Consider the following 24,372-nt stretch of genomic DNA (forward strand, 5'->3'; position numbering starts at 1 on the left):
CTATAACTAACTATTTCGGCAGCTACTGGTTATTAGGATCGGCAAAAGCCAGGATTTTCTTACTATACAGGCAGAACTCTGGAAAAGGAAAAAAAGCCACCAGGAGATAAGTGACACTAACAAAAAAAAAGGCTCATTCAAAGCAGGATCCTTTAGCTTCAACTGCTTTAGAGTCAGTTCCAGAGACAGCCCCAACTACTGTAATTCTAGGCTATCAGCCAAAGATATACACCAAATTCTTCTTCCTAGAAGATGCTGGATTCGCGCTTTGCTCAAGTAACGACGGGGTAAATGGGTTTTCGTTTCCACTACAACCAGTGATTGTGGACCACCTTAATGCATCTTGTGAAGGGCGCATGAAACAGAGAAATCGAAGCAACCACTGTAATGGATTTGGTTGGAAACAATGAGCAAGCATGAATGGCATTGCCTGCAAGGCAAGTGAACATGGAGAATCATGAAGACACAACAGCGTCTGATGCTAAAGCAGAACTCAGGGAAGAAATTGATGCCAAGGGTGTGAAGCAAAAGGGAAGGGCAACTTATTGAAAATGTGGAAGCCCTACTTAATGGGGGCCTCTTATCAGTTGATAAGGAATTAGCAATGGCTTTAATAGCTGACGCTTTCCTCATCCCACCCAGTATAAAGATAAGTGGGCAACCCACAATGCTGCCAGTGGGAAATAAGCCAATAATGCACAACAAAAGACAACTAAATAGGAGCCTTCAACTCTCATGCCTGTGCTTGCAAACCCGGTTACTTTGCACTTGTTGGAAGTGAGGTTCCTTATCCCTCACCACCACCACCAAATGCTAGAGGCGGGAGTCCGCGACCCCTCGTTTCAATGTTAGGCTAAGTAAGATCACCGTCTGAGATAGCCTTGCTCACCTCCTTAGTAGCTTGGCACGAGCAGCCAGGCTTATCTACAAGGCACAAGTGTACAATATGTACAACCACACTCACAGCAACCCAATGATGTCACCACAAATAGACTCCACACAAGTTTTTATAAAAATGAGTATAATCTTTATATAAGAAATTATACGGTATGACCACACAATACAAAACCAACATATAAGAATGGGTAGTATTCCTCCCGGTGGGTTGGTAGGTTCTAATCGCAACCACTAATTTTCACCAACAGTTAAGCTCACTTCTAACCGTTTCCAAAAGGTTAGGCAAGTCGTATTGCTAGAATCACACACGTTCAAAAAGGAAGGAAATGCTGCAATGTGTAACAATATTCTCTTGTAGTGTGCAACAGAGAAACAATGCCATACGTAGCGCCACAGTCATGTACTTTGCAATAGAAGGAATAATGCAATGCGTATCACTACCAGCACTCCCTGTACCAGGAAGAAACAAAGCAATGTGTCACGCTACAATCATATACTCTGAGATGAAGAAATAATACAATGAGCGACGTTACAATTAAGTATGGCCGAATTTTGCGAATTCACGGTACGCAGATTTGCGCGAAATCGTACTCGCGGTTCGCAAAATACGCGAGCTTTCGTGAGATTGTGGATTTTTTTATTTTTGCGAGTTCGCGGGATTTTTTTCACCGCGGCTACCGCGAAGTTACCCTTGCGGTCGTATATGGGCATGGCCATCTTGTTTTTCACTGTTCGCGTTGCGTATTTCCGTTTCTGGGTCACAGTTGCGTGTTCGCGTTTGTTTTTGCATGCTCGTAAGGAAAATATCGCGCGAACGTACCCAAGCGGTTGCAATGGGCGCTGCCATCTTGTTTTTCATTCATTGCTATGGTTCTGGGCATGCCTTTTCTATCCTCCTTCAATCTTTGTAATCCTTTGTTTGTTTGAACTTTAAAAAAAATCTTTTTTACTCATTATCTATCTCTCTAATTTTGTACATCTATATTTTGTGTTTTTTTCTACTTTTCGTTACTTTAATAACTACTCTTTTTAACTCTCTCTTTTCTTTTATTTACTTTTTCTCTATTCTTTCCTATTTATTTTTCCCTTAACCCAGGACCATGGCAAAGGGAGCTAGCAAGAACTCGAAGGGGAAGAGTCCTACACCCCGCAGCCGGCTCCCTTGTGGGTGTTTAAGGGTGCAGCGCCACCTCCCCAAGCCCATCGCGGCAGGCCCGGTATCGGGTACGGCCTCCGGGATCATCGCCAGCTAAGGGGTAAGGTGTGCCAGGGCATGTATCGGGAGTTAGGGGTCCGGCACACCTACAACCAGGTGACGCACCGGTGGTCCAACATACTGGACCGGGAACAAGACCTGCTCGACCTGCTTGGCATCGAGATCCCTGGGCTTGGTGAGTACTAGTAGCTATTTAATAACTACTTTGTTTTCTTCTGCTCTGTGTTATATTGCAAATATGTTTTTTCTGAAGAGCAAGAATGCTGCAGATTACATTGCAGGTAAATTACGTTTCAAAAGCTGTGATTGTAGGTGCTCGCCTGCTCAGTGGCGGTGCTACTATGCTTACTTGTTTTCAATGTTGTGCTCATTTGGCCTGAGTGATTATGTATGAGTATACTTTACAGAACTGCGTAATGCTAAAGACTAGAGACTCAAGTCCAGTCCTTCCTTTGTACTCCTGCCACTAAGAAGAGATAGTGGTGGTGGATTGAAAGGTTGAGTATATTATTACTTGGTATTTAGTAGGAAATTGTTTAGTGGTCTGCAATCATGACGGACTGTGTCTGTCACTTCGCGTGCTGCTGAGTGCTGCCAGTCCTAGTAGAACCTTTTTGTAGTTGGTTTAGTGAGTTACATAACTTTCCAAGTAGACAGTCCGCGAATCCAGCAATACTAATATCCTAGTAGACCACATATGATAGGTCAATAAATTTAGTGCAATTGTTGTTTATTTCCCCGAAATAATTTGTTATTGTTTTTTTGAAATGTTTGATTTCATTGACAACAATCATCCATGTTTGTGTCTTTCTTTCATGTACATTCAGCACCTCCCAGGGGCAAGAGGACAGAGGTAGAGGCGCCGGTGGAGCAGTAAGGCCAGGATCGGTCCACCGAGGGCTCTTTCTCTGGCCCCAGTAAGTTTTCCTGTTAATATTAATAATTATACTTCCCTAACTTTTGCAGCACCTATTTATTGCAAATGTTCATCATAATTCTATTTTTTCCTAAATCGTCTTTGATCTTCTTGTAGACTGTAGGGGTGTATGTTGTACAGTACAAGTACACTTTACTGTTAAGAAGACTTACAAATTTAGAACTAAGTTTTTGTCAACCAGGCAGAAGACAGTCACCCTTGACTTCGCATTAGCAATAGCATTAGCGGCGGGAGTTGACGAGTAACCAATGGCCTCCTCTAAATTTTACTTCAACTCAGCTGTGAAAGTTATATCGAGAAGCCAAGTCAGATCAGAGATGAACTTGATGGATGGGATGAACGAAAAGGGAAAGAAGGGTGTAAGGAAGGAGGAAGGACGAGCAAGTTAAATTAATGACTGGCAAAGAATGATACATGTTTTTGAATGCAGGCAGAGGTGGCTGGTAGGAATCTGATGCATGGCTGGTTGAAGCAAGGATGGGTGGAAGGAGAAAGAAAAGAGGACTGCCTGGGTGGGTGAAACAGAAACTGTATGTGTGCGCAATATATCCTTTGGGTCAAATTCAAATGCAAGTCAAGCACGGATGCATGGGTGGTGATTTACAAAATAAAATAAAAATGGTGTTTGTCGGTGAGAAAAAGTAAGGTTTGTCCAGTTGAGACATTAAGAAGAAAGAATGATTGACATTTACTTTGAATGGATGGATGCCTGGATGGTATCTTCCTCATAGATAGCATAGGTGTATGTAGAGTAGACGGTCACTGGATGAAGAGTGTTAGTTTGAAGAGCATGTAACACTGCACGTCCGTGCCAGAGTAGCAAAGCCGAGGAAAGTAGAAGCTGTAATTTTTCAGAATACTCCCTTGACTAACAGTAGTTTGCAAGCACAGCATATATTGTGTATCTATATTGTATAGTTCACATTCTCAAGTCAAGTTACAAGTGCCTTCCTCCGGCGATTACGGGGACCACTCACTACCTATGTTAATAATTTTTGCTCAACTCTGTCATTCATGTGTGGCCTATCGGTGTTCACTCAATCAATAAAAACAAACCACCTAAAGTCATCCCTTATATACGCAAATATCATGTGAAGGGATAGATGATCATATTATCTTCTTCATTTTCTTTTTGTAGTAGTCAGGGGCAGGGCAGGGTGAAAGTTAAATTAATTGAGCAGTAGCCCTTGTTGTAACAGAGTATGGCCAGTAACGCGAGTCTGCGTCATCATGGCTTTTGTCTGTTTTTCTTGGGTGCAAGCTGACTGCGCTGGCATTATGTCGACTTCCACAAGTTTACATACTAATTTCGCTAAACAAGAGAGAAGAAGAAGACTGGTGTACTGTCTGAGTCTAATGTAGTGAGTCCATAGTACTAGTAGAATTCCTGAAACTCCCACTAATGTTAGAGCAGAGGCCGACGAAGTGGGATGTTTGATAGATACATGTCACAAATGTTATGCACTGTGCTTGCAAGTTGCTAGTGCTACTGTGACACAACTTTCTGTTGAATTATTTTGTGTTAATCTTGAAGAGTATTGGTTACAGTATTTTTTTCTTTCTTCATATAGATACTCCTTCTAAACCATCGAGGAAGGAGTTGGCTATCCGGGCCAGGTGCCGGAAGCTGGAGGCAATTGTCGCCGAATATCGGCGGCTGGTGGCTCAGGAGGAGGAGGAGTCAAGTACAACAACAGCTGCATCCTCCTCCACTGCCCCAGGGTCATCCAGCCAGCGCAATCCTCCAGCGGTACGGCGACGTGGTCCGGCAGCCACCCGCCGCCGCCGAGTAGCCCAACCAACAGCTGCCCCCCACATTACCTGCAAGGCGCGTGTGCACCGCCTAACCCTTTGAGTGGCCTACCTTGAGCAGGAGGTGGAGAGGCAGAAAGTCCTGCTCAAAGCCCTCCGGAGAGAGCTGCGGGACCACCTGGCCACAGGGCATCGCCGGCCAAAGTAAAGACTCTCCCTTGCCCCTTTTTAAAAGACTTTTGGGGGGGTGGGAATTGGGCGTTGGGGTTTTTTGAACTTTTGGGGACATTTATTTCATGGACATTGGTTGGGGTTAGGGAGGGGGGTGGGTCGGGTCTTGTGGGATAGTTTATTTTTGTTAGGGTCTAAATAATTATTTATTTTCCACTTAAACATAGCATACGTGTTTTTACTGTTTTGTGGGGAAGGCAGAGGGGGTTAACTGTATGTTTGTTTTCCTGAAACTTAACTGGCTGGTTGATTCAAATTGTCTAAGTAATCGCCTACATTTGTACAAAAGTGTCACTGACAGAGTTAGTGAATTCAATTGTCCTACTACTTTACTAGTACTGCCGTTAGTCTCCCCTCTCCTCCTACTCCATTATTCCTTCTCCCCCAAAATGCTTATCTTACCTGTGATTCGTGTTTGAGAATAGGGCTAGGCAGAGGGCTGGCTGCATGGCAAATGGCGATTAAGGTTGGCTATGGAATCCTGGACGGATTAAATGGCATCGTTGTGGTGGTAGTAGTAGTGGTACACACTGGCAGTAGGAGCATATGAGAAAAAAAGGAAATGAGACATTGAGTGGCCTGAGAGGAGCATTAGAACAGTACGATAGTACAGTACACAAGAACAGTGCCATAAATTGTAGCCTAAGCAATGCTAAAGGATTCAATCAAAAGTTAACTACTAGTTGCATGGATTATGGCTACTACAAGAACTAGTACTGAAGGACACAGCAGCGTAAGCTTTATTCACGTGTAGGAGGATGTTGTTGATGATTAATCCACTTGATGGCGGACATGAAATTCTGAATTGATTTGCAAATACTAATGGGTGTGTGTCAAGCAGAATAAGAATATATCCTCGGATTCCTTGACCTGCCTTGAAATTAATTTTCTGTTGCTTTTGACCTTATCCTCCCCAGCAAGCGTGTGGAATTATTGGTGTCATTTAGTCACACCTCAATGAAAACCACACAGCCCGGGAAAAGAGGGTTAGGGTTTGAAAAATGGATGGGAATGGGGGTTTTTGGGAAAGTTTTTGGAGAGAGAGAAAAAAAACCAGTACGCATGGACAAACAACAAATAAAGAAAAACAAATCTTTGGATACGAAGATATCCATAAATCTTTTAAGGGACATAAAGGAAGTGCATGCATGAAGTTGTTTGCTAAATGGATGGTTAGGTTACTGAAAAGTAGTACTTACTGCAACTTACTAACTAGTACAAAACAATTAGACCGTACAGGGCTGCAGTAATTACACAATTTCACTTGCCTATCTGCCCTCAGAGAGAATAAACACTTAGTAGTACATTACATTAGTTTTAAAAATAGCTGTATCGATGAATTTGAAGCAGAGAGCAAACGCACAGAGTCGCACTCATAGAAGTTCACAACAATAACATTATTTAAAAGATAAGGACAAGTGAAGTGGATACGGTAACTGTATGTGGTAGTTGTCCTGGTCAAATTGGGAAGTTGCATGCATCCATCCATTCCTCTTATTCGCGGTACTCCTCATTCCATCCGGCGCTCCGTCGATCAATCTTGGTGACCACACTGTCCACTGCCTGCCTGGCGGATGCCGAATTGCGGAATTGCGGATTGCTATGGTAAGCCTGAGTTAAGGTTTTCCCCATCTTACTGGGTAAGTGCCGGCCTGTCATTGTCGATGGAAAAACAGAAAGGGATATTAAAACACCCCAGAGGAAAAATATAAGGTACGGTGTGTAGTGCAAAAATAACACTTTCACTTTCAGAGGCGACAGTATTACATACATGCATTATTTCTAAAGTGCCTACTCTGAGTCTCTGTTTCCAGGATAATAATTAGCACACAGCAGGCCAGGGCCATGCAGACGGTCAAGGCAGGCACCACTGAGTGAACCAACCTCCATGTAGCATACCTCTTTGACACAGACAGACAAAGCAGATCTAATTTCATTCAGCAAGCCACATAGCCGCAATTTTACATGAACCGCTGTCTGGACTCTGGCATAACACTACACTGGCTCGACCACTACATACCACGTCTAGACAGACATGTAGTTCTGCTGTGGTTTTTGTTGATTTGTTTACCTGTTTGCCACTCACAAAATGGCCATAGTTCTTCCGTAAATCGACGATGATGATCCATCCATCCCAGTGAGTGACTGTGAAGATATTATGTAACTTTGGTCATCATGACTCATCATCATCATGGTGTTGGCAAACTCAATGTTGTTCATGCAGTCACAGTCTACACACAGTGAGTCGAAGGACATTTTCCATATTAAAAAATGCAACTTAGTGGCCCCTGCAGTAAAAGTACAATTTGTATTAAACAAGGTAAACAGAGTAGACTTGAGTTACATTTAGTGTGTAAAAGATTAAAGAATAACAGAACACATAGGATTCATTTCATGCACAACAAACAAACAGCAATTGATTTCATCAGAGCCAGACAGCCAGTGTTGTTCACTGCATGCCATCTCATCATTCATTACCTGTTCCACTTTTTGTCAGCGTCTTATTCTTAAGTGAAGGGCCACAGGGCAGCCTCTCGTTTCAATTTCAAGAAGTAACAATCAGCATAGTCAGTCATTCCAGTCCCACTTCTTTTGAGGGGACTCATCTACGAAGCGACAGTTTCTTGATTCTGCGTAATCCGGCCATCTGCCTTGAGGGAAATGGATAGGGGGAGTCTGGAGGAGGAGGATAGAGAAGCATGACTGAATTGTGAACTGGAATGCAGACAGTGGCACCTTCAACATGGAAATAAGACGAAGACAGTGCTGCTGGTGGATTTGTTGTGATTAAAGTTTTGTTGTGCTAAAAGTTGCAAAACAAAGAAAGACACACAGAAATAAAAGTGAATAAGGACAGAAAAAAAGTACGTTTTTCAAGCCTAGGTGTCAGGGAAGTAAAGCTCGTGCTCAAACTCTGTGAATTGAACCGGTAGTAGGTCAGCTAACTTCCGTCACCTAAGTCGGTGTCCTCTTCTTCCTGCGTGGATTCACGTATTTTGTAATCTGGTGGTATGAAGTGCTGATTGCTGATTCATCTTGATCATTGTTAACCTCTCCACATTTTTGGGAGAGAGGCGGGTCCTTTTTGAAGTTACAATGGCACCAGCAGCACTGAAAACACGTTAAGAAGACACGCTTGCGAGCGGGCAAGCCAAATAATTTATAGCCAGCTTGGTGATCAGTGGACATTGAGGCCTTTTCCCATACTAATACACCAATGGGCTCTGATCAAAGAAGACCTCTGTTGGGTCATCCAGATAGGCCTGCACCATCCACTCAAGGTCCTCCAGGGGTGCTCCACTTTGCGTACTATCTGTCGCCTTTGCATCAACACTGGAACGAGCAAACCCTTGATGAGTTATCCAATCCGCTTCCGACAATATTATGGCTGGGCCTGGTGCAGGTGATGATGATACGGTTGTTTGTGTCGGTAACGGCTCTGAGCGAAAGTGACTGCCTTCGGCCACAGTAGTGGACCTTGACGCCGGATGGCCTGCTGCTTCAGTAGTACTTGTGGTGGTTCCTTCAATTTCCTGCCGCTCTTTTTTGAACCGAGTGGCTGACAGAGCTTGCCAATGTTTGTACTTGGAAACATCTGCTTCAGAAAGAGGAATGAATGTATTGCTGGCCAGTGCCTTTTTGTACCGTGAATCCAGAATAGTGGCACAAATGTAATGTTGTTCTGAAAGTATTGCTTTAACCCTTGCATTGTCAACTAGGCGGCTTAATAAGATCTCCGCCAACTGATATGCGTCTTGTTTTTCAGCATCAACTCGGAACACGACCTTCAGTTGGTGCTCTAGCATGCGCAACAATGGGATAGCTTTGCCCAAAGTACATTCCTCCCTGCTGATTTCACGCGTGAAGACCTCAAAAAGACGAAGCTTGTCTGTCAGGCTTTGAACTAGGTCCCATTCCTCCGGCTCTAGCCTCATGTCTTTCATAGGAGCAGACCGTATGATATTGACATACTCATTGATTACCTTGTACTGCTCAAACAGACGTTCAAGCATGTAGAAGGTTGAGTTCCGATGTGTTGCCACCTCCTGGATGAGTCCCCAGACTGGCACTCCATGGTCACGTTCAATGATCCTCAGCTGCTTCCAGGCCTTAAAAGAATGGCTGAAATGCGTGCAGATTCTTCGGCAGGTGGTCAGTAACTTACTGACTGTGTTTTCTTTTTTCAAGAAATCTTGAACAATAATGTTAATGCTGTGCGCCAAACACGGCACTCTGAAATAGCCACCATCAGCCATGGCCTTAACTATATTACTGCCATTAACCGTGGAAACATAACCAATCATGCGCCTTCTTGGCTGCAGTCATTCAAAGACCTTACTGTTAAACTCCTCCAAAATGTTTACTGCAGTATGAGATTTCTCCATGGCAAACATGGCTACTGTTGCATGTTTCCGAGTAGCTTGAAAAATTGTGACACTGTCAACACCTGCAGCTATCTTCTCTATAACCCCCGCAAAAGAGACCCAGTGTGCAGTGATGCACATGTAATCAACGGCTTGGCAACTGGTCCACGTGTCTGTTGTCAGGTGGATAGTGTGAACAGCACTCTTCTGCAAAGCTGCCCCAATCAGGTCCAGCACATCTTGATGTTGTGTTGGAACCATAACTCTAGCAAAATAGGACTGGCTAGGAACCTTCCATTTAGGGCAGACTGTTGCCACAAATTCTAAAAAACCCACCCTTTCCACAAAAGAAAAAGGGAGAAGGTCCAGCACTAACATTTTAGCCAGTATTGTATTATACAGACGTGCCGTTGGGTGGTTGTGTTCCAATGGCGCCTCCGACCAAAGCATGCTTTTAATGGTGGTCTGGACCATTTTCATATGTGATGATGATCCAGACTTCTTCAACCCAGTTAGGCTCATTGATGTACTTTTTCGCATTGCTGTCTCTACCAGATTCTTACTGTGCCACCTAGATGTTGCTGGGGTAAAGGGTGTGGGCACTACCACTGCAGTGCTGCTGCCAGGGGTACTGTGTGTACCAGAAAAAATGTCTCTCGCTTCTTCACCTCCCCCCTGCACGATCAGCTCCTCGTCATCAAAGCAATATCAAAGGCTACATTTGGATTTGCACTTTTGGCTTTCCAGATGTTACTTAGGTGCGCCTCCCACTGGATGCGGTGGTGTTTTTGGAGACGTCGTCTCTGGCCTCCGGTACCATAGTTGGTACCAAGCTTACCCCGACTAACTACTTGTTTACAAATCCAACAAATAACTTGGTTTTCTGCCTTTTTGCTAATACTAAAGAAGTCCCAAACTGGGGAGTTGAGATTTCTGGTGCTGGTGGAGATGCTACTTTCAATGCCAGGAGAAGAGAAGGATGGGCGTGGCGGTATTTGACTATGTTGTGCACTTACAGCACCACTACTTGAGGTATTGGAGGTCAAGCTGGATGGAGGTTCCTACCGGCCCTTCTGAAGAGAAAATATGGAAGCTGTAGGTCGTGTTGGTGTAGTAGTTACCTATGTTGGTGGTGGTACCAGTGCCACACCGCCCACATCCCGCGCAGCATTTCGGGATAAGGTAAAAATGTCTGTCTGCTGCATGCCCGCTGGGGCTGGAGTGACGACTGTGATGACTGGGTCGTCATCGTCAGACTCTTCATCAGCAGCAGAATACACCACTTCTACTTCTTCTTCATCATCACCCATAACTGAAAGCCTTGCGGGAACCTTCCTTTTACCTAGCTTTGTCAGCCCATGGTGTGCCTCCCACTCAGACTGAATTGGTAGGTGCCAATCAAGATCTAGATCATCAGAAGGAAGGGGGCTTGAAGAAGTAGTTGTACTAGCCCTCCTTTTCCATGCTGGGGATCTGGAAGACAAAGGATCATCAGGCGTGGCTTGCTCGGCTGATACCTCCGCATGAATCTCGATTTCCTGATGTGCCGCTACTTCTGGAGGAACAAGTATTGTGGGCAGTTGTGCCTCTCCTAGCGCCTCTCCTTGTTGCACCTGTGGTTGTCGTTGCGGCTGTGTTTAAACACTCGTCAGATGAATTACACCCCGCGTTGATTGGATGCTAGTTTGCAATGAGTCAACGCCAACATCACTGGTCGATGGTGAAAGATAAATTAAAGTGGCTGCCTCTGCGGCACTCATGGGCTTGGGCCTAACTTGCCGTGGTGGCACTGTGACCAATGAAGCGGAGGTGCTGCTCCCAGCTTGGTCCCCGGCGGACACCGCTGCTGCTGGAGTAGTTTTTTTCCCAAAAAAAGTGGCGGTCGGCACACCAGTCTCCTTGCCACTTGCTTCTTCTGCTCCTTCTTACTGGCAGTGGCACTGGCAACTTTCTTGGTAGAGGAGCTATGGCTATCTTTCTTTGGGCCCATCTTCTTCAGATGTCAGAACAGCAGGACGCAGTTGGACGAGTTGCAGAGTTGTCTGTGGCCACACGTGACGTCACGTGACTTTGTGGACACACCACAGCATGACTTCTTCGTGGCACTACAACAAGTGATGATGATGAAGATGATTCCTAGTTCTCAGTCTTTGTGCACCTAAAAGCAAAGAAGCCAGAGGAACATCAGTTAAATAAATGTTGCATATGTCGTGCTTCAATTAATGCTATTGCAACTAGGCATTAATTATTATTAACACAACACACCCAAAAACGGAACCACCCAAAATAAAAATTGCAATTCTAATCAAAAATGGATGTTTAAATTAATAGAAGAGAGACCACACAGATAGAGTTGTTTCATGCACCCATTCATAACCCTAGGCCTACTGGCCCGCAAGCTTGCCGGCCTATGCCAAAAACTGCTGGCCTCAATATGCTCCCCCCCCCAAACTACCCCACCCACATGGCCAGGCCCTGGACCAGGCCCCAACAACACCTAAAAAATCAAAATACACACAAAAATCACCTCAATCCAATGCCATCCATGCCTTAAATGATGTTTAAATTCAAGAGACGCCACAGAAAGACTTGGTCCATGCACCACTGACTACCCCAGGGCATAATGGATGAAAGCAAGGCAGACTGGGTGCAGGCCTATGGCACAAAGCACACTGCCTGGCTTCAAAATGGCCCCTAGACCCCCACCCACATGGCCAGGTCCTGGACCAGGCCTCACAATGGTCCTCACCCACATGGCCAGGCCCTAGACCAGGCCCCAACAACACCCAGAAAATCGAAATACACATAAAAATCACCTCAATCCAATGCCATCCATGCCCTAAATGATGTTTAAATTCAAGCGACCCCACCGAAAGACTTGCTCCATGCACCACTGAGTACCCCTGGGCATAATGGATGAAAGCAAGGCAGACTGGGTGCAGGTCTATGGCACAAAGCACACTGCCTGGCTTCAAAATGGCCCCTAGACCCCCACCCACATGGCCAGGCCCTGGACCAGGCCTCAAAATGGTCCCCACCCACATGGCCAGGCCCTAGACCAGGCCCCAACAGCACCCAAAAAATCGAAATACACATAAAAATCACCTCAATCCAATGCCATCCATGCCCTAAATGATGTTTAAATTCAAGAGACCCCACAGAAAGACTTGGTCCATGCACCACTGAGTACCCCTGGGCATCATGGATGAAAGCAAGGCAGACTGGGTACAGGCCTATGGCACAGAGCACACTGCCTGTCTTCAATATGGCCCCTAGACCCCTACCCACATGGCCAGGCCTTGGACCAGGCCTCAAAATGGTCCCCACCCACATGGCCAAGCCCTAGACCAGGCCCCCAACAACACCCAAAAAATTGAAATGCACACAAAATTCACCTCAATCCAATGCCATCCATGCCCTAAATGATGTTTAAATTCAAGAGACCCTACAGAAAGACTTGGTCCATGCACCACTGAGTACCCCTGGGCATAATGGAGGAAAGCAAGGCAGACTGGGTGCAGGTCTATGGCACAAAGCACACTGCCTGTCTTCAAAATGGCCCCTAGACCCCACCCACATGGCCAGGCCCTGGACCAGGCCTCACAATGGTTCCCACCCACATGGCGAGGCCCTAGACCAGGCCCTAACAACACCCAAAAAATCGAAATACACATAAAAATCACCTCAATCCAATGCCATCCATGCCCTAAATGATGTTTAAATTCAATAGACCCCACAGAAAGACTTACTCCATGCACCACTGAGTACCCCTGGGCATAATGGATGAAAGCAAGGCAGACTGGGTACAGGTATATGGCACAAAGGACACTGCCTGGCTTCAAAATGGCCCCTAGACCCCCCACCCACATGGCCAGGCCCTGGACCAGGCCTCAAAATGCCCCCCACCCACATGGTCAGGCCCTGGACCAGGCCCCAACAACACCCAAAAAATCGAAATACACACAAAAAAACACCTCAATCCAATGCCATCCATGCCCTAAATGATGTTTAAATTCAAGAGACCCCACAGAAAGACTTGGTCCATGCACCACTGAGTACCCCTGGGCATAATGGATGAAAGCAAGGCAGACTGGGTGCAGGCCTATGGCACAAAGCACACTGCCTGTCTTCAAAATGGCCCCTAGACCCCACCCACATGGCCAGGCCCTGGACCAGGCCTCAAAATGGTCCCTACCCACATGGCCAGGCCCTAGACCAGGCCCCCAACAACACCCACAAAAAATTGAAATGCACACAAAATTCACCTCAATCCAATGCCATCCATGCCCTAAATGATGTTTAAATTCAAGAGACCCCACAGAAAGACTTGGTCCATGCACCACTGAGTACCCCTGGGCATATTGGAGGAAAGCAAGCCAGACTGGGTGCAGGCCTATGGCACAAAGCACACTGCCTGGCTTCAAAATGGCCCCTAGACCCCCCCCCCACATGGCCAGGCTCTGGACCAGGCCTCAAAATGCCCCCCACCCACATGGCCAGGCCCTGGACCAGGCCCCGACAACACCCAAAAAATCAAAATACACACAACAAAACACCTCAATCCAATGCCATCCATGCCCTAAATGATGTTTAAATTCAAGAGACCCCACAGAAAGGCTTGGTCCATGCACCACTGACTACCCCTAGGCCTACTAGCTAGTGTGGCTTTAACACACGCCCCAAAATAAAAAAAAAATTCCACATATAACAGTGAGCTATTCAATTCCATGCCATCCATGCCGGCCCGTAAATGATATTTAAGTTCAACAAAACTCACAGAAACAGTTGTATCATGCACCCATCACTAACCCTGGGCCTACTGGATACTGTGGCTACCCACAATATATATTTTTTAAAGTTGTGAAAAAGTTTATAAATTGTAGTTGCAGCAACTGCAATGCCCCAAACAAACAACACCAACCTACTTGTAAAATCTCAAATCCAAAAGTGATCCGAACAAAAAGTCCTCAAATACAAATATCCAGCAGCAGCCACAAGAGTAATCCTTCCAGCTCCAGATCCAAATGAAAAGTGACCAAGACATGGACAAAGCACTGGGAGGAGCCTACTGGACAGGAACAGGAAGTTGGAGACTCTGGGGCACTTCCTTCCTTCCAACCCCCCAAAAATGGACTCCTTGCTCAAAAAAGTGCAGCCAAATGTCAATCTGAGGAGTTATTCTGATCCAAATCATCATTTTCAGAAGGTTTATGCTGCCAGCGATAGATTTATTGTGCAGAATTGCAATTTTTGCGACTTCAGGAAAGCGAGCTGTTAAAATCTCCCGCCGGATGTCAGCTGCGCGTCACATCTACGTATTCGCTATTGTTTACTCTCGCGATATGTGATCGCGGGCCCTTATGACGTATTCGCGTTCTCCATGACGTACTCGTGGTCGAAAAGTCTCGCGCGATCACGCAGCCATATCCAAAATGGCACAGCGCACGCAAACCGGGAGGAAAACAACTCGGTGAACTCAGAATCACGGTAAGTCAACGCTGCGCGCACGAGATTGTATTTTTGAAGCGCGAACAAGCAAAAAATAATTCGTCAACTCGCGAATTGCAAATTGATTGCCAATTTCGCGCGATTCGCAGATTGCGAAATTGCCAAAAATTCGCAAATTCCGTTAGCGGAACAAATTTTCAGCCCATACTCAGTTACAATCAGGTAGTGTGCGATGAAGAAATAATGCAATATGCCACATTACAATAACTCTGCAAGGGAAAAATAATGCAGTGCGTAGCGAACCAAGCATGTAGTTCGTCAGGCATAAATAAGGTCAGGCGTCATACGACAGTTCGATAGTTCGTTAGCAGCAATAATGCAAAGTGTAATACAACAGTTTAGGTGCTCCGTTAACAGTGCCCCCAATGTGGATCAATGATGACCCAAAAGTACATCTTCCCACTCCGGCCCCAATACTGCCCCTCCTTGAGGCCAGCATGGGCCTAGATCCGAGCCAAAGCAATAGGCTCGCACACCTGACAGAAGTGAAAGGCCGAGAGAGTGCCCCTCCGGGCCCGCACCCCACCCCAGGTGGTGATCCACTTTACTTGGGGGTGCGACCCCACTCTCCTCTCCTCCTTCAGCAACTTGGGCTTTGATCCAGAACTCCTTCTATTGGTACGGCGAGCTCGGGCCGGTGGCTCAGCTCCTCCAGGACTGCTGCCCCTGGCCGCTGCTGTTTTACTCCGAGGGCCCAAGGACCTGGCCCTCATTCCGGCGGTCTCAGTGAACACCTAGACCTGCCCTCAGTACTGTGGAGACTTACTTCGAATTCTGTGCGCACACTACCCATGCACTCCTCACCAGCGCCTCTGGTTGCACCTCGAAACCCTCTGCGTGTCCGAGACTCGCCTCTTCTCTGGTGCTCACGATGACCCGACGCTCTTCAACAACGCCTCTGCTTGTACCTCAAAATGCACCCTGCGTGTAAGAGTCTCACCTCTTCTCCTGGTGCACACGATGACCAGGCGCTCTTCACCAATGCCCCGGCTGCACCACAACATGCACTCTGCGCGTCCGATACTGACTTCTTCGTTCGGTGCACACAATGACCAGGCGCTCCTCACCAACGCCCTGGCAGCACCACGACATGCACTCTGTGAGTCCGAGTCTCGCCTCTTCTCTCGGTGCACACGAGGACCAGGTGCTCTTAGTTTAGTTTAGTTTAGTTTAGTTATTTAATTTGTAATGCGCAAACAGATACCCACATTAGGGTTTCCCGGCGCAAGGTACGGAGAGATCAGAAGATAACAGGTAGTCATGATGGTTATTTATTGAAAAGCCAAGTTTTCAGAGCCTTTCGGAACTGAACGTAGTTTGGTTCATTTCGAAGAGTTGTGGGTATAGAATTACATGTTGTGGGGCCTAGGTGGGAAAAAGCTTTACCCCCCCCCCCATCCTAGCTCGCTTGACTTTCGGTACAATAAATCTCCCGTGGGTGGCAGAGCGGAGATTGCGAGAAGGTAGGTATGGGTTGACGAGGTATTGAAGATAATGAAAGAGCGCAATTGTTCTTGATTTTGTGATTGAAGCACAAGGACTTAAATTTGATTCTATTCTCAATTCTGAGCCAATGTAGTTTACGTCTGTGAATTGTGATAGAGGAAGCTCTTGGGACTTTACTCAGGAGTCTGATTGCAGCGTTTTGTACTAATTGCAGTCTATGGATGACAGATTTATTTGCTCCTAAGTATAGGGGGGCAGATTTATGTTGGGAATGCGCCACGTTTGCGTCACGCAACTGCGGCGTAAACGTGGCGCATCCTTACGACCCATTTACAACGTGACGCATCTAGGCAGATGCGTTACGTTGTAAACCCCTGCTCCACTTGTGGCCGTTCCGGCGCAGGGTGGGCGTTCCGGGGCAGGTGCGCCTCGCAAAAGTGGCTGAGTGAAATCTATAAGATTTCACTCAGTCACTTTCAGGCCAATGCTGCGTCAAAACCCTGCGCCTGCTTGAAGCAGGCGTAGGTCTTGACGCAGCATTGTATAGATGGGCCACCCCCGAGCCTTGCTGGAGCTGCGGCGCGCTTGCGACGCAACTCCAGCAATGTGCCACCTTTACGGCACAGATGCGTCACGCATCTGTGCCTTTTTTGCCCCATGGTGCGCCGCATTGTAAATGCGGCGCACCATGGGTGGCGGAGCAGCGGCACAAAATAACTGCCGCACCCCTGGGGATGCGCCAGTTATCATAAATCTGCCCCAGGATGTTTCCATAGTCGAGTCTGGGTGTCATTAGTGCATTGACTACTGTTTTTCTGGTAGACTCAGGTAGCATCCAGCAGATTTTTTTTTAACCATTTGATAATGGTGAAACAGGTAGCTGCAATTTTGATGGATTTTGGGCACATGCTGAGTGAGTCATCTATTATGAAACCTAGATTTTTGACTTGGGACGCTGGAGTGGGAGGTAGGCCATTTCAGGGGGCCAGTGCATGGGGTTCCACAGTTCTTTTTCTTTTCCTACAACTAAGACCTCCGTTTTTTTGCCATTTAGTTTAAGGAAAGTTTGCTGCGTCCAGTGAGCTATGTTGGTGAGACCAGTTTTGAGGTTTGAGGGGTCGTTATTGTTGTGAGAGGATAGGGAAAAAATGATTTGGGAATCATCGCATAAGAGAAGAGAGAGAGTTCTGACTTTTCAGCGACTTCTGCCAGAGTGGTGACATACAGGTTGAACAGTAGAGGGCTCAGAATAGAGCCCTGAGGAACTCCATGGGTGAATGAAAGTGTTTCTGAACAGATAGAGTGCGAAAAGACTTGAAAGGTGCGCTGGTCAAGGATAGAAGTGAACCAATGGAGAGCGGAATCCCTAATGCCTAGTGAGTGTAGTGTATTTAGGAGCACTTCATGGGATATAGTGTCAAAAGCAGCGCTCAAGTCTAAGAGAATGAGCGCTACTGTGTTTCCGTTGTCTAGATGTTTACGTATCTTTTCAGTGACTCCTAATAAGGTGGTCTCGGTCGAGAAGCCTGCTCTAAAGCCCGACTGGGAAGGGTGAAGGAGATTGTGTGTAGTTGTGAAATGGTTAAGATGTTTATGTATATGTCTTTCTAGAATCTTCGAGAAGATGGGGAGCAATGATATGGGGCAGTAATTGCTTGGTTCTTCCGGGTCCGCATTAGTTTTTTTCAGCAGTGGGTGGATCATAGCGTGTTTCCACTCAGGTGGGATGGACGATTCCTGCAAGGAGGTGTTCAGTAGGTTAACGATGACTGATTGTAAGGGGACATTTAACTGTTTCAGTATCGGTGTAGGGAGGGGATCTTTTGGTGATCCTGATTTGATGTTTTTCAGGTGTGTTGTTAAGTCTTCGGCTCTGAGTGCGGGCCAGTTTGTCAGGGTGTGTTTTAGAGGCTCTTCACAAATGCCCTGGCTGCACCACGACATGCACTCTGCACGTCTAAGTCTCACCTCGTCTCCCCGTGCACACATCAACCAGGCGCTCCTCACCAACACCTTGGCCTGCAACAGGAGGGGCAGTTTAGAAAACTGTTAATGACATGGATATATGGACTAACAGATGCTAGCTGCCAAAAGCTAATTTAGGCTTATGTCTTCCATTTGATCTGTTGTTGCCTACAGCGCCAGGAGACTCCGTCTGGAGTGGCAGTTTGCGCTCTTAAAATTACTTTTCATTTCATTTCATTTTCATTTCACCACAAGACGCACTCTGCTCGTCCGAGACTCAGCTTACTCCTGTGTGCACACAATCACAAGGCACAACTTCTGAGGGTATCAAGCTGCAAAAGCATGCGCACACCGCGTTGCTTGGGACTTCTCCGGAAACTTTGATGTTCCTGTGTTTCCCACCAGGTAACCAGCTCACCTCGGGTCCTTGAGATAACAAGACACAGCACAAAGGACAGTCTTCTTCAAGCAGGGGGACCCAGCGCCTCCAAGCACAGTCCCAACAGCCTCTCCTTTCGTTAGAACAGCAAACTGCAGACCAGCCCCAGATCACGAAGCAAGGATTGGTCTTTCCACAGCAGTCTATTCCGTTGCTCCTTCTTTAGCAGAGGTTCCTCTTGACCACAGAATGGGTCCAAGCCTTTTCAGTCAAAATCCAGTTCTGTTGCATTCTAACGTTCAGGGGTTTCAGCTCTCATAGTTATACCCCTTAATGTCTTTGAAGTTTGTTTGTGCTCAAGCGTCCCTGACCCCTCCCTGAATCAGTTCTGGGTGTCTCCCTCCCAGTGTCACCTTTCTCCCTTTGATACTGGGGGTCTGGATCCTTAATCCCTCAGCAGGAGATGGGGCAATTGCTTTATAGCACCAGCCCAGGCCTTTTCACCTCCTGGGCTTCTCCTCCCCCTACTCTCCAGATACAGGGCAGCCTGGTGCCATCTCACCCCCTCCCTGGGTCAAGACCTCTCCCAGCTCCTCTCACCTCTCAGATCCAGACAGACAATCCACATTCAGCAGAGACACATAGAAATGCCTAAAGTACAAAACTCAGCCACTTTCTAAGAGAGTGGTTTATGAACATACAGTGGCAAAGCACCTTCACAGAAAGATGTGTTATGACACTGTGAGTTCATATATACTAAACTTCACCTCTCCATTTTAAACTTACAGGAAACTAGACTAACAAACACAATACCCATTCTCCCCATTCTGTCCTATGAGCAGGATGGCCTTTCAGCAGTGAAAAACGAAATGGAGCGTTTTTCACTGTCAGGACATAATGCACAACTTAGTATATGTCCTGCCTTTTACCTACACTGCACCCTGCCCAGGAATTACCCAGGACCTACCACAGGGGTGCCCAATGTGTATGCAAAAGGGAAAGTCAGGCCTGACAAGTGGTTTCACTTGTCAGGACAGCATGCCAACTTAGCAAACTGCGCGCAGGGCCTACACTGCAGGCCTGAGTTCCCTTCTCAGCGCGCCTTTGCATTACTAGCCCTGGCGCACACAGTGCACATCACTAGGGACTTTACTAGTAAGGCAAACATACCAATCATGGAAGGGAACACTTGCACTTTGAAACTCATCAGCAGTGGCAAAGTACCCAAAGCATCTAAATTGGCAACCTATGTCAGGAAAACGGTCTAGGAGAGAAGCAAAAAGTTTAGGGAACTTTAGCCAAAAAGGCCAAGTCCTACAGCGCTCCAGCTCCAGACAAACCTCTGCTGTCAGTAATGGCAACTTACATCACAAGGCAGCTCTTCAAGGCCCTAGCAGGGCTCCTCTCAGCAGCGCCAACAATGATCTGTCCCAAACAAGGCTGACCCACAGGCCTCAGACTGTGGCATCTCCTACCTCACAATACAAGAATAGGAAGAATTGTGGCATCATACACACCTTGATCCATCTTTGGGAAAAAAAACTGTCAGACATCTAAAAGTGATTTTAAACAGAAGAAACACCGCAAGATAGATACCATATGGACATTGAACACCATGCAATAATCAGTCAACGCCTTACAGTACAAGTCAGATAACATGGATATTCAATTCTCACTCCTTAATTCACTGTCTGTTTTTGTTTCCAACATCAAAGAGAAATTGGCTGATTTAAATAATGAAAGAAAAAATGAATGAAGCAACTTTTATTGAGCGCATGGCTACCCTGTGGCATCCCAGCGCTAAGACAGAAGCAGAGAAGGACAACACAGCACACTCAAGGGAAGAGCCAGGTCTTCATAATGGTATCAAGCGGGCTCAATCTGACATGCAGTTAACGCAAATAAGCTGTACCAGTGACCCAATTATGGAGAAATTATCAACCCTGCCCTCTATGTTTGGAGACCTTCTGACGGATATAACGAGATCTACTAAAACTCCAATGGCTCCCTCCTAGGTTGTTCTACCCCTGAGGGGGTGGGGGTAGAGGGGGGTGACGATCCATTGCAGTGTCTGATTCAACAGTGGAAGAAGCTCAAGTGAGAAGACCTAACATGAAAAAGGTCCTGTGTCAAGGTGATAAGTTTCACACCAATGTGGAAAGTAAAGAACATGCACTTCCCGGGCAGCTGGCCTCTCCTTCACAAGCTCATCCAGCATCAAGGCGACTATCACAAACCCCAGATGAAGTAGCTCGTCCAACTGCTCACTAGGCCTACAGCCATGACGAAAATAAAGACGCAAAGGCAGAAAAAGGAAGGCTGACATAACAGTTTATTTTTGAACTGGCTTTACAACTCAAACAACTAGAAGTCCATCTCTACGGACCTTTAATGAGACAGCAACAGGCACCCAAGTCATAACCAGCCGACCCTCCCTGGATAAAAGTATTCAGGCACCCAAAGACCAAGCAACGCCTAGTGGAGGAGGTACATTTCACTCTTCAACCCAGGAAGTAATCACAGTAGGGGATGTGCCATCTCATCCTCCCAGGAAAGGGGCCGGGCACAGTCCACTGGTTATCTCACAAGGAGACCCCGACTCAACACCTGGAAACAGGGCACAAAGGATCCCACCTGAAGCACCCTCCATTTCCGCTGGGGTGCCCACATTAAGCATTAACCCAATAAACCCAATAGCAAAAACGTAAGCAGACTCAGCAATACAATCAATCCAAACATCTCTAGTGGTCCTACCAGTACCTTCAACATCAGGGAATAAATCGCCAGCCCCAACATCAAATGCCTTACCCAATCAGACTGCTTTACTGATCCTACCAGAGTCCCGTCTGAATATTCAACAACTTAAATTGTCTAACACGCTGCAGGTCCAGCTGGAAATAAGTACCACCCTTTTTTTACCCGCATATAATAGATCAGAGGTTACGGTGACATTCTAAATAGAGGGAATATTGTATGGCTATTAACAGCCATTAACAGGCTGGAAGATCTAAAATCATCAGATATCCATAGAATTTGTGAAATATAATAACCATCTAGGCAATGAAGCAATAAAAGCTACCTGGGCATGACCGGACACAGCTAGGAGGGTCTTGAATGAACAAGAGCAACTTAGACTTTGGTAAACTAAGCTGCTGCCTTACCTTAACCCAGGCTACCCCGAGATATTGCTAGCCAGGAACAAAGAACACCTAGGATCATGCCATAACCACCCTACAAAGTGAACCTATTCTGTACTAAAAGATCCACAGAGCCCATCCCCTGCCACATGGTCAAAATAAGCCCCCAGTGGGCCATACCCAATGTGATAGGAGCCTCAGCAACTCAAGATTGGGCTTGGTTAGCAAGCACAATAAATAGTCAAAGCACCAACTCCAAACATAGCAGCAACCATATACATAACGGCAGGCCAAGGACACTTTACGTCTATGCTCTTGAAATATAAATGGCTTGGGAAACAAAACCTATACAAAAGAGATTTGCTGTTCCTCAACAAGGTGCTGCCTAGGCACCACCTTGTTTAGGAACAGCAAATCTCTTTTGTTTAGGTTCTTACAGGGCATCTTTGCTGGACTTTGTTAAAAGAAAAACTCAGTCCCCCCCTTGTAGAACATTGGGAAACAAAACATCAGACCCTCAGCTGCTGCTCTACCTCCACTTACAAAGCTTCATGTCGTACTATCTCCCTGCCAGCAAAAGTGAGAAATTTGGCCGTGTTAAAGGAGGCCTTGCAATATATTCTTCAATAGCAAGCATCGACACCATCATAGAGCTGGACCCATTTCTTCCGGGAAACATCCTATACAACGAAGTCTTAACAACGACTTACTTTATCCACGAAGACATAACAACGAAGAACGACGAACCACGAAGTCTGGATCCACGAAGTATGGAACAACGAAGTACGGAACCACGACTCTGCTTTGTGAACCGGAACTATATCCAGGATCTTTAGAAGGTTGACTTGTTGTATCGGAACATGAAATAATAACAAGGAACGTCTCTTTTCTCCGCCTCACTACACATTTTGAGCTGTTTGATTTGCAAGATTGGGGGCATGACGTCACTTTACTCTGCCCCCTCACTTCTACTTCTGGGAAATGAACAGTTTAGAAACTGATAATGACTCACATTTTTTTGATATGGCACTATTTTAGTAATAAAAAAAAACTGGAGTAAAAAAAGAGTGTTTGGATGCAGTTTGTTTTTGTCCGCTTTGCATGCACAGCTGTTTCATAATAGATGAAGGACAAATAGTTTTGTGACACTCTGTGAATTTACAAACGTCTCAAGTCTTTTAAAGTGTAATGATGAATGCCTTTCCAATGACAAAAAATAAAAATTTACGTAATCCACTCTTTAAATTAAAAAATGTTTCATAGTGCATAACTCTGCATTGATGTGTTTCAAGAAGAACTCTGCTCGATACATTTTTATTCAAAACAACATTAATGATATCATTGGTAATGGGCTTTTAAATCTTTTTAATGTCGTTGTTTAGGAAGTAGTTGTTAAAAAAGTAGTGGTTAAATACAGATCGTTGTTTAGCTTTCGTTGTAGAGGAAGTCGTGGTTTAGGCAGTAGTTGTAAAGTCATAAAACCCTTTCTTCCATTACTTATACAATACAGGCTGTTAAAGTGACAGTCAAAAATAAAAACAAAGACATGCAACTGGTGATAATAAATGTGTATCTGCACCCAAGAGACAAGGCCATAACTGGTTGGCAAGTTAACAAGGCTGTAAGAAGAGCAGCAACCATCTAACCTCATAATTACAGGTGACTTTAATTTGCACCTGTTGGGAACAACAGCGGATGATTGCCTTTTGGCAAATCAATCACTTCTATGGCACATCCTGCCCCAGGCATGAAATAAGTGGGGAAGGCAGAATAAGTCAGCTAAGAAACTACTGGAGGACCTCGAACATCTCAGCTCTCGTGCCCTGAACGGCCAGCTCCCTGATGATTGCCTGCCAGCAGCCACATTTCACACAGCAACAGCCAGCACAACAATGGATCATACCTTTCTAACTCTCCCTTTATTCTGCAAATTTGCTGCTTACCACCTAGAAGAGTAGGGCAAAAGTGATCATTACCCACACGAAATTACACTTACAGAACGAGTTTCAATGCCAACTCAGCCAGTAAAAGCTCCTCGTTCCATCTAAACAGTGAACAATAAAATAATTAAATGCAAAAACCGGCACTCAGAAAATCTGCTAGCCTCAGAAAAGACCTTATTACAAGAAAAAAATATGCAAGGAATTAATTCTATCACTGGTTGGTGAAAGCTTTACAAAGGCATTAGGGAAAGCTCATGCAACTCTAATAGAGCCCAGACCTACGACAAAGGAAGGACCTTGTCAGGGGAGACGCACCAACACTCAGAATGTGCAAATTAGGTTTCTCAAGAAAGAAGGAAATAAACCACTATAGAAGCTCCATTTACATTGGTCAGATACTAACTTGCAAAGGGAGATGAGACAACATAAAGTGGAGCAGGAAAGGCTAATCTGGTACTTAAAAAAGAGAAGGAAGAAATGGTATGGCCAAGCTTCTCCACGACATGAAGAGGAACAACAGCGAGCACTTCTGGCGCATAATCAACATACTACAAAATTCCACTGTTTGTGGAATCAGCTTGCACCTAACAGGGGAGG

Source organism: Lissotriton helveticus, chromosome 3_1 (assembly GCF_964261635.1).
Source record: "Lissotriton helveticus chromosome 3_1, aLisHel1.1, whole genome shotgun sequence".
Taxonomy (NCBI): Eukaryota; Metazoa; Chordata; class Amphibia; order Caudata; family Salamandridae; genus Lissotriton; species Lissotriton helveticus.